The sequence below is a fragment of the Chionomys nivalis genome, chromosome 8, assembly GCF_950005125.1.
Source record: "Chionomys nivalis chromosome 8, mChiNiv1.1, whole genome shotgun sequence".
In the NCBI taxonomy this organism is placed as follows: Eukaryota; Metazoa; Chordata; class Mammalia; order Rodentia; family Cricetidae; genus Chionomys; species Chionomys nivalis.
In genome coordinates this window covers 26,217,898-26,229,956 of record NC_080093.1, presented here as the reverse complement: position 1 = coordinate 26,229,956, position 12,059 = coordinate 26,217,898, and positions in this window count along the sequence as shown.

The window sequence follows — 12,059 nt, the reverse complement described above, 5'->3', positions numbered from 1 at the left end:
GGTCACTTTTTAATGCAGCAGGTATGGGATATGTGCATTAGAGACCGTTCCAGTTCTGTGGGTCTACCTGAATGTTTATCGTTGGCATGAGGGCGGTGAATAAGTAAGCACAACTGTTATATTGGTTTAGCCTAGCAACCTTAATGTGGATATTTCTCTTCGAGAACCATCTTAAAGCAGGGTGTGTGAAGCACTGATGGGCAGCGACCTTTATCACTCTCTTCCTCTTGTAGTTTGCAAACGGTTGTTCGGTTTAGAACAAACTCGTGTCTAATCTTGTCCCCTAAATAAAAGCAAGAACTACTACTACTGATTTACCACTCAGCTCTCTTTATATGTGTGCTCCTGTGACTTGCATCACATGAGAATCTTAATAGTTCACAAATTGTTACCTTTTAGCTCTGAATATTTAGTGTTGTGATGGGCTTATAACAAACTGTTGACAGTCATTTGAGAATTTTCATGAACCATTTAGCTGAAAGCATTTTATAATTTATAAGAAAATGTGTATCTCAAGAAACTTAACGTATACGGGAGACATTAACTGCCATTTTTGCGCATACTGCATTTTAAAATAAAGCTGCATATTTTTAAATGAAGTGTTTAACAAGGATTTATATTTTTTGTTTTTTAAGATTAAAAGTAATTTATGTCTTCTCATATGTGGGATCTCTGTCACAATGGTTAGATTTATGTAGAATAGAGCAAGGCGTGTGTTTGAGCTTACAGTAAAACTCTTAATGTCTAAATGTGTTCACTTACTGGCTGTCATGTATGCCTTTGAGATTTTTCTGCCTGTTTTGTGCAGTTGTCTAAATGATACTCCTACATTTACAAATACCATCTTAGTATCTATTTTATGTCTCCATTAAATTACCCCCATTCTCTACTGAGTTTGCAGGTGTGCACATTTGTGTGTGTTTGTGGGGTGTGTATGGGAGAACTAGTTTTGGAAGTGCTAGAACAGAGATGAAATTTGGTTCAAGCAGAATTTTCCCACTGAGATTTTGCAGTTCATTGTAATAAAATGTTAACCTTGGAAGATATTGAATATTAATGAATTTGTTAGTAGCTTCTTGATGTGTACATTAATAAGATATATCAAAGTTGTACATTAAACCAAAGTTGGAGTTGTGGAAGTGTTTTTTTATGAAGTTCCGTTTGGCTACCAATGGACATAAGACTAGAAGTACCTTCCTGTGGAGACTATTTTTCCTTTAAACAATTAAAAAGGTTCATTATTTTTGATGATTTGTTTCTTAGCTTTTTATTCATCCAACGAATTTTAACACCCTGCTGTGAATAACAGGTATTTGGAATGTTACCAAGTAAAAGAGGCACATCCTGTCCTTCTGGTGAAGAGTTTAGACTCATAAACTACCTAAAGGCTGTGGGGTGTGCTGGGAAGCTCAAGATGCATGCATATGCTCCACTGTGCGGATCTCTAACATTCTGTGGGCACCCCTGCATTTCCATCCCTTCAGTTCCAAGGCTTCCAGTGCAGTAGCCACAAAGTACTGAGACACTTCACCAAGTAAAGGCGGTGAGAAATCCCTGTACTATCCATTCTTTCTTTGTTGCAGTGACTTGAAGTATGTCTTATTGTATGCCATGGCTCTGTCAGCCATGAGATACTGCATACAGTTCTTAAGAGTCCTAAAGTTCCTCCTTCACCCCCCTTCAAACTCTTAGCCCCACCAAGAAACAATCATGTTACTATTTTGGGTTAGTACACCACTAAAGTGTAGTTTATTCTAATGTGCTTCAAAAACTTCAGGTTTCTTGAGCAACAAAGGGATTTAATAATAAAACCCAACATATTTAGGTTACCTGGTTCAATTAACAAAATGCAAGACATCCAAACATTTTTGAGAAATAGCTACTGAGGTATTCAGGGGGCATTATTCTGGGTGCTCAGTGTGCACCTTGGGTGGAGAGCGATTTCCTGTCTGTGAGCTTTGCATTCTAGCCAGAGAAGAGAATGAAGAGCCCAGACAGAGGCTAATAGGTACATTTGGGGAAATGTGTTAGCTAAAGGTGGGGTGATTGCAGTGTTGGATGGGTTATTAGGGGATGGATTCAGCAGGAGTGTGCAATTTGCACTCAGAAGCCTCCACAAAACTTTATTCAGACTATGACATCTTGAGTTTCAAAATTTTTAGTATAGCTAAGGAGAATTTATAATAATCCCACTCTAAGTAGCCATGACCATTCTGTTGTCTAAATTGATTTGGTAAATCTTATTTAAACAATTGGTTCCTCTTCTCAGAGTTACTTTTCTTTAGTATTTTTCTTTGTGTTTTGAAAAGTTCATTATGACCTTAAACACTGTAACGCTGTAGGGTCATGTCATTTATGATTTGCTGATGGAAAATGATGTGAATTTTGAGCTATTCAGAAAATGGGTGAGATTTATGGCCTGGTACTATATATTCTTAAAACCATCTGGAAAAATGTCAAAAATCAGAAGCAATATTTTCACATGAATATGAAATTCCCACCTCATCTCAAGGTTTTGATCCAAAATAGTTTAATAACCCAATACACTGGACATCTGAAGCTTGTATATTCATTATGTCATCAATATTTTGCTGGTGGCTGGGTCCTCCCCTCAAATCAGGGCCATAGACTTGGATATGAAATCTTTTATATTTATTTTTGTGTATGCACGTTCACATGTGTAACTTGTATGTATGTACATGTGGTTGGAGGACAGGCAGGTTCTTTCCCTAACCTGGAGCTTTTTGGTTCTTCTATGATTACAGGTGGGTGTACTGCTGAGCATGTAGGTGCTGGGATCCTAATCCAGTCCTCATCCTTGCACATCATTCAGTGAGCCATCTCCCTAGGCCCTCCCCGTCCCAGGCATGAAATTCTAAAAGGAAATACTAGCTATTCATTTTTTTTAACTCGATACTTAATTTTAAAATAGATGAGTTGAAAGATGTCTTGGTTCAGAAAAACTATAGAACCACTGAGTAGGAGAAAATTTATGTAAATGTAGAAAAATTATCACAAGTTCTGTTGGTCCTGCTTTAACTGTTAAACTTTACTTAGATCGTGTCATGAGCTGGTCTATTGGATTTTGTAGAGTAATGCATCCACATTTCAAGAATGTGTATGTTCAAGAACGACAGACAACTAGGGAATCTGAGTGAGAGAGTCTTTCCCTGGGAAGACTACACTGATTAGGAACCCACTACCAAATGGTCTGCCCTGAAAATACAAGGAACATTATACAGACCGAGCATGTTATATTTGGGAATATATGTTTATGTATATATGTGTGTGCAGTAATTAATGAAAAAACGTGACTGAATCTGAACGAGCAAGGGTATATGGAAGGGTTTGGAGGAAGGAAAGTGGAGGGAGAAATGACATAAGTAAATTACATTATAATCTCAAAAATATTTGAAAACAACTAGAAGTTTTAGTTTTAATGTTTTCATGAGAATATTATTGGTAGAAAACCAAACATTTTGTGATTACCTTTAACAGTGGAGCCACAAACTGTTTTGTTGTTTATTAAATTTGTGTGTATGTTTATGCATGTGCAGATGTTTGCTGTGGCATCTGTGGAGGTCAGAGGACATGCCGTGGGCAGTTCTCTCGTCCCACTCACTATGTGGGTCCCAGGACTCAAACTTAGACTGTCAGACTTGGCAAGTGCCTTCACCTGCTAAGCATCTCACCTGCCCACACAAGCCATTCTTTAACAAGTATTTCAGAAAGTACAGCTACCGTAAGTCACATGAGCAACAGTGGTTTTTTTTTTTTTTTTTTTTTTGTGGTGGAAAGGACTGATTGATGGAAAGATTGTATTTTAGCATTGCAAGTATTCTTCTTTTTTTGTTTGTTTTGAAACAGGGTCTCACCATGTAGTTAGGCTGGCCTCGAACTCACTATTTAGTCTAGGTTGGCCTACAATACTCTCCCAGATGCTAATGCTGAAATTACAGAGGTTTTGCAGCATTGACGGCTAAATGTTATACATTAAATGACCGGTTTACTCTTTGGTAAAAGTGCAGGTTAAAAAAAAAGGTCAGACTCAGTAGACACTAGTTAATGTGTTCAGCTGTCCATAGAGAAGACTGAATTGTTGCTTCTATAAAAATCTAGTAAGATTAAAACAATGTCATAATGAACATGATTTACTCAGGTGTAAAATCTTGACTAAGCGGCACTTGATTAAATCTCCAAAATGTTAAACCACCTCAAGACCTGAAGACGCATTTAGAATGTGAAGGAATTCTGTGGTAATGTAGCTTTGCTTTCCTGGAAGTCAAAACAGGAACACAGAAAAATATTGAAGGTGAAGAGAATGTCAAACATGAAGGAAGAATAGGGAGAGCCAGAGATGCAGGGGAACAGACTGATGGTGTGGAGTCTGCTGTGTGCGGAACACATGTTTTCCCTTCGGTTAGGGTAGGTGATCTCACTCATAAAAACGTAAAGTACCAGCCGGGCAGTGGTGGCACACGCCTTTAATCCCAGCACTCGGGAGGCAGAGGCAGGCGGATCTCTGTGAGTTCGAGACCAGCCTGGTCTACAGAGCTAGTTCCAGGACAGGCTCCAAAGCCACAGAGAAACCCTGTCTCGAAAAACCAAAAAAAACAAAACAAAACAAAAAACGTACCTACACTCAGCCAGGTAGTAATGAATTGGACTTGAACGCAGAGCAGTCTGGCTTCTGCCATGATGTGACCACTGTCTCTTAGAATCAAATACAAAACAAACAAAAAGCAAAGCTCTAAAGTAATTTGTTTCATGGAGCTAATATTCCTTGTTAGAAATACTAAAAAGCAAACCAGTATAAGATACGAATCTTGCAAAATGGACATCAAGGATAATAGACATCAGGGACTACTAGAGAAATGGCTCAGTGGTTGAGAGCACTTGCTGTTCTTGGAGAGGACTCGGGTTCGGTTCTCAAGCACTCACATGAGTTCCAGGTGATCCAACACCCTCTTCTGGCCTCCATGGGATTGCATGCTTGTAGTGCTGCACACATGCAAGTGAAACACTCATCCACATAAAATAAAAATCTTTAAAAAGGCAAAGGTTTAATCATTCAAGCCATGAAGTTCTTGGCAGGTTATATCGGTAAGGTGGGGGCATATAAAGGCCTGTTTGAGTAGACAGAATTTGAATTCTGATTTGCTAATCTGGTGTGAAAGTCATTACATAAATGTCCTTTATTTTTGTTTGACCTGGAATACCCAGATTGTTTAAATTGCTGGTCCTCAGCAAGTCTGTCATGCCTCAGATTAGAATTATTCCAGTGTAGATATCAGAGAAGTCAGTATATATTATGGCGAGGGAGGAGCCAGTGCAATTGATTTGACGTCTGAACAAAGATAACCATTTTGGAAATCATGAGTGAGAGGAAGGCAGAGCTGATAGCAGTGTAAGTAGTAGAAGGTGAATTTTGGAGAATTTGTCAGAGGAGCTCATGATCAGAGCAGAATAAAGCTGCAGATTCCAATCCCACAGATAGCAACTAAAAATCTCTGCACCAACCAAGGGTTAGTGTAACTCTCCTAGTCCCTCGTTCCCCTCTCAGAGGCCACCCTAACTACTGTTAGCTGTGTTGGGGTGCAGACCATTGTAATGTATTCCAAGCTGGAAAAGTGTAGCATAGGAGCAGCAGAGTGCCTCTGAGGAGGGCTCATAGGGGCTTTGATAAACTTCGCCAATGCCAAAGATTCTGAACACAAGAGCCATATAGTGGCTGTGCATCCTTGCAGCTAGCTATGTGCGTGAAATAGGATCTGTAACACAGAACAGCTACTACAATTCCTACTAAAAGTAGTTCAGAAAATTGTTGGGGAGATTAGGTATGGCGGCTCATGTCTTTAATCCCATCGTCTAGGAGGCAGAGGGCAGGGAGGTCTCTGAGTTCAGGGCCCTCCAGGGTAAATTCTAGGATAGTCAGAAATATGTAGAGAGATGCTGTCTCCAAAAAAAAACTTTTGTTGTGAGCAGTTTTGCCTTTATTAGCGGAAGAGCACAACCATCTAAAGAACCTTGTCGTTGGCATCAGCGAGATTAGTATTTTCTTTGCCATCTCTGTCCAGTACAGGATGTACCCTGTGGAGGAAGCCATTAGTCTAGCTTGAGAGTTTGAGAAACTTTTTATCAGTTCAAATTCAGAAGTTGGCCTTTGGGTTTGTTCTATCATGGCCTCATTGGGGGGACATTAAGAGACAAAGTTAATGAAAATTTCTTAACTTGATGAGTAACGTCTTATTTAGTTTGATGAAATGTAATCGTGTGTCTGACTGGACTGTGTAGAAAGAAAGGCATCTGTAGAAAGATGAGGTCAGAGAAAGCAAATCTTTTTTTTTTCCCCATCTAAATTAAGCTAGTTTTGTTTGACAGACAGATCTAAGCATAACTGATCGGTATTTGTTACATCAGACTCCTGCATAAGGACTGAGTGCCTGAGAACGTCTCAAGATGAGTCAAAGCAATCGCTTCATTGACAGTGCCCTCCCAGGGAAAGGGGCCAAAAAGAGAAAAGAAAGTTGGTAAACTTCAGGCTTCTTTCTCGCACTCCTGACCTCAGACAAAGCCCTAAGGGCCTGGTGGGCTTTTCGAGACAGGGTTTCTCTTTGTAACAGCCCTACTGTCCTGGAACTAGCCCTTGTAGACCTGGCTGGTCTTGAACTCACAGAGTTCAAGGTCTCGAGCTGCATCCTGAGTTCTGGGATTAAAGGCATGCGTCACCACCATCCAGCCTGTCCAGTGTTTTTTTAACTGGGAAGAACCAGAAAAATGAGAATAACAAGGACAGAGACAATCAAGAGATGGCCACTGCAGGATCACCCAGATGAAAATGACGAGACAGAAAACAGCTATTGCGGTTCTTTGTTATTAAAAATACACAGCTGAATGGAAAGACCCATGATCTCAACAAAGAAAATCATGGTATTACTAAAAATTATGGTTTCTGAAGTAAAAAAAAGAACATACTACATGGACAATAGAAGAGTGACAAGGAAGAGCCCAGCCAGCAAACTTGATGATGACTTGATACATACCCATCTTAATAATGGCTTGAGAGCCTTAAAGGGGCTGTAGCTTGGAAAAGCAAAATCTGACTGTAACCAGCTACAGAGTACTTACTAAAATAATAAACCTGGTGCTTTTATGTGCCCCCCCTAGACACCCTGAAGAAGATTCTGCTCTTAGTGACACTGCGTAAGGAATTAGCACCATCACAAGCTCAACCATAGCGATCATGAAAATGTTTTATAAAGAAAGATGCTCCAGAGGCGTGGTCCTCAGCTCCAATGCTGCAACCCTGTGATACAGCTCCCCATGCTGCGCTGACACCCCAACCCAGCCATAAAAGTATCTCAGTGGTACTTCATAACTGTAATTTGGCTACTGTTAAGAATCACAATATAAATATCTGAGTAGCGACCCTTGTGAAGGGGTCAAGACCCACAGGTTGAAAAACACTTCTAGATAGTCTTAAAACAATAAAGAACGTTCTGAATGTTCCATCCACAGTTTTGCTATTAAGTATCTATTAAGTTGTACGCCTGCAGTGGGAGCAATTTGGAAACCTAGCAAAGTCACCCCTAGAACATGGTCAAGTTCATCCCCAGAGTTAGCACCCAGTGATTGTTGTGCTTGCTGGCTACAGTTAACTCTTAGATGCAGCTTTGGTAGTCAGACCTTTCACCTGTGACCTTTTTTTCCCCCTAGACGAAGATGTCATACAAAAATCAACCTGTCATATAGGTATCATACATGCTTTTCAGTAGCAAATATTTTAGGAGAAAAAAAGGTCAATATGATGCTAGGTGATTGAGAAAACATTAAGGCAGGTTTGGGTAAAACCTTGAGTCAAAAGCCAGGTGGTGGCGCATGCCTTTAATCCCAGCACTCGGGAGGCAGAGGCAGGCGGATCTCTGTGAGTTTGTGGTCAGCCTGGTCTCCAAGAGCTAGCTCCAGGACAGGCTCCAAAGCTACAGAGAAACCCTATCTCGAAAAACCAAACACACACACACACACACACACACACACACACACACACACAAACACTGAGTCAGTATTTGTGTTTGGAGAAATGACTTTCTAACTAAGGAGCACAGTTTCAAAGCTTTAGAGTAACTCTCACTGGTATATTAGAAACATATAACCTTACAAATTTTTTCATTTTTTGACTTTTAAAAATGTATATTGGTATTTTGCTGGCATGTATGTCTGTGTATCACATGGATGGTGCCTGGTCTCCTTAGAACCCAGATAGTTGTGAGCTGCCATGTGGGTGTTGGCAGTAGAACCCAGGTCCTCTGGAAGAATAGCCCCTACTCTTAACCCACTGAGACATCTGTCCAGCCCACAAACTAAAACTTTTAAAAGATGGTATAGATTCTTGTAATGTCTGGGCTAACTTTTGCTTTAAATGTTCAACCGTTGCATTTAATTCTCATAAAATAGGAAGCACATTCTATCTATGCTATGGATATGTACCAGAGGAATGGAAAAAGTTCAAGAATTTGTTGAATGTACCAGATCTGGTGCCTGACAGAGCCAGGATCCAAACTTAGGAATTATAGTTTGAATCTCAAATACACACAAAGGCCCATGTGTTGAAGCCCAAGCCTGCTTTGTGTGAGAAGGGTTAGAACCTTAGTATGTGGGGTCTCACAGGAGAACATTACAGCAATGGGGGTGTGCCCCTGAAGAGGCACCTTCTTGTCTGCCTCTTGCTTCTTTGCCATTGTGAACATCCCCTCTCCATCATGTATTCTCACCATGAGGTTGTGTTGCCACAGGCCCTAAGCAAAAGGCCAAGAAACCATGGACTGGCATTCCCCAAACTGTAAGCGAAGACATAATTTGACTCCTTTTAAAGTGATTATCTCAAGTCTTCTATCACAGCGATAGAATGCCAAATAACACAACAGAAGAGGTCAATTTGATTGCTAAGCTAAGGTTCATTGTGTATGTTAATTCCTACATTAATTAGACTTGTTTTCTTTAAGAGCATAGGCTTCAAACTGGAATGGGTAGAATCGTGATGTCAGTGGTGACTCTGAAACGGAGTTCTCAGGACCCACCCCTCTGCACTCTTGTAATGTGTAAAGGCCTTAAATAAGCTTTGCTACTGATATTGAACATATTGGAAACTAAAACAGATTACTTCTTATCTGATCAATATTTACTGATTTTAAAATGACAATAACCCATTCCATACTTACATAAATATTGTAAATATTTTAAAAATACATTTTCCTGTGCAAAATTTTTAGTTATGAGGGTGTTGTTTTGAAAACACTTCTTGATATCTCTGGAACATTTGGCTTAGCAGAAAATACCTGGCTTGCTGTGTGTATACTTCTGTACTTGCTGTGTGTTTACTTCTGTACTTGTGCTCTGCTGTTCCGGCTGTAGCATATCGCATACAGTTTTAAAAGAGGCATTTTAAAAGCCTTTTAAGACTTTCAAAGCAAGAAAGTTGTAATTCTCTCTTTCATAAACATACATATTTATGTATATCATGTATATCTATCTCTATCTATTTATGTGTGTGTACCTATACAAGTATATGTATATATACCAGGTTGGCCTTGGACTCACTATGTTGCCTAGCTGATGTAAGCCTCAATCCTCATGTCTTGTTTTCCAGAAAGTTTGGATAGCTGACGCACACTACCATGTCCAGCTGCATGGTAACTAAAAGCTAAAACTAACTAAAAACTAGTTAAAGTGTGGAATCAGAAGCCCACAATGAACTTTTTGTACTATTCCCTTGTCTTATTTTGTGAATAGATCTGTGCTCCTCAATTTTGTTACTTAGTCCATTAATTATGTGGGGGAAAATAGTGCAGTGTGTGTATTGGTTACTGTTCTCTAGAGGAACAGAACCAGTAGAATGTATAGATTAAGATAGGGGGTTGGGGATTCAGAAGACTGGTTTAGAGAATATGGGATGGATTCAGGTTAGAGGGGCTGAGAGACCAGCTTAGTCTAGGAAGCTGGGTGCCTCTAGCAGTCCCAATCCAGTGCTGACATTCTTGAAGATTCCTGGACTCATTGGCATTCAGTCCACGTTGGGGCTAAAGAAACTGGAGTCTAATGAAAGCAGCAGCAAGAGCAAGAAGCAATGCACGTGGGCAACACTGCTTTAACCTCTGACTTCTGAATCTGAAAGGTGTTGCCCATTCAAGGAGGCTCTTTTCCCTTTAGCTAATACCCCTGGAAATGGCCCCAGAACTTATCTTTAATTGATTCCAGACCCCAGGCAGCTGACAGTCAAGGTTAACTATCATACTAAATTTTACACATCTCCCCAATGACTACAATTTCTTTACACACACACACACACACATTGCACACCTGTTAATATCACTACTGAGCTTACTATGAGCCTTTACATATTGAGAAACTGTCAAGTTCATAATGGCAGATCCAATCCTCTGAAATATTATAAAAAGCTTGAAATCTGTCACTGGCAAGCAATGTCCTTTGTTTCCTGGAAAGGGTCTCAGTGTTCTGCAGGGGTTGTGCCGATCCTTTGAAGATGACTGGTGTAAGAGATTTGATTGGGAGGAACAAACACAAGCATATTTATCTAAAAGATCCAAGCAAAGTAATTTTTCAGAGTGCTGCGGAATTTGAAAATGGACTCTCAGAGTCACAAACAACATTGTCTGCTAAATTAAGGGAAATAGAGAGTTCAGGCACACAGAAATGAAAAAAGAATGCCTTCTCTCTCTAGAAAGATGAATTCTGGGTAGTGTATATTTAACATAAATTCCCAGAAAAAAAAAGTTTAATATATATTTGGTATCAGGCAGTTTTTATAAACACCAGAAAAATAAACTCAGTGATCACTAGCTGTCCTGAAGGTCATACAGGCCATCTTTAAATCACCTCAAATTGTAGTCTTCCTGTGTGGTCATGTGTACAGTGTGCTACATGACAGATGGACATTTGCAGATGGACAACTGCAACACTTGTGTAAGACAGTTGAAAGTAGCTTTTTTGTAGCATGCTTGGTGTAATCAGCTCTCTTTTGGTTGAAAATCCCTACTGCAATACCTGCCATATGCAAAATGTTTGCAGAAAAAGAACAAGTGTAAAAGGTAAGAGTGTAAATCTAAGCACTTTCCTTGAGAGAAGAGAAACCCAAAGGCACCGCTGTGTCCTAAAACGTCGGAAGCCTTTCTTGAGAGAGAACTGGTATTCCATTATTTGAGGCTCAGAGGACAAGTTTCAAACCCTCAGGTGTTCATCCTGCCTTTGCTGGCAACACGGACGAGTGCAGGAACTGTTTCTCTCCTTGTCCTCTGCTCCGCCTCTTAGTCTCTTTCTAAAGACAGATCACATTTAGTTCTAGATCAATCTCCTTCTTTTCTTTTTACAACACTTAATTCTCTTTTGGATCATTTCCCGGGGAGATCTCTCGATTGCTGTGGAATAATTCTTTTGTAACCTGTGGAGGTGCTTCTCACTCACTGTTAATAAAGAGCTGACTGACCGGTAGCTAGGTAGGAAGGGGTCAGACGGGAGATGAACACATTGAAAAAGAAACCAGCCCGAGGTAGAGCACAGAGAAGAAATACAGGTTAATTCAAGTTGTAAGAGCTGGTTAAGTACCAAGCTTAAGCTATCGGCAAGCATTTATAATTACTAATAAGTCTCTGTGTGGTTGTTTGGGGGTCAGCTGGCGGGACAGAGCTGACTGTCAGGACAGTCTGTCTACAACCAATATTCCTAATTTTAATCTTTTTAATAAAAGGAGGGACTTTAATTTACATTGTATTTAGGCAAGACTGATCTTTCTTTTTTAAAACTAAAAACTTAAAATAAAAATTTGCTTTTTTCTCTACTTTCTCACAGCTCGTTCACTGATTTTTTTTTTCTGCTCGTGACATTTAGTTACGGTGTGCATTCCAGGTAGTTGTATCCTTGCAACTGAACACTGCAAGGTAAAACATACAGCTGGCCTTCCTAATCTTTCTAAACATTAATTCAAAATATAAGAAATAAGTATTTCTAGTACACTGATGTTCTCATTCCTGAAGAGAAATTTCATA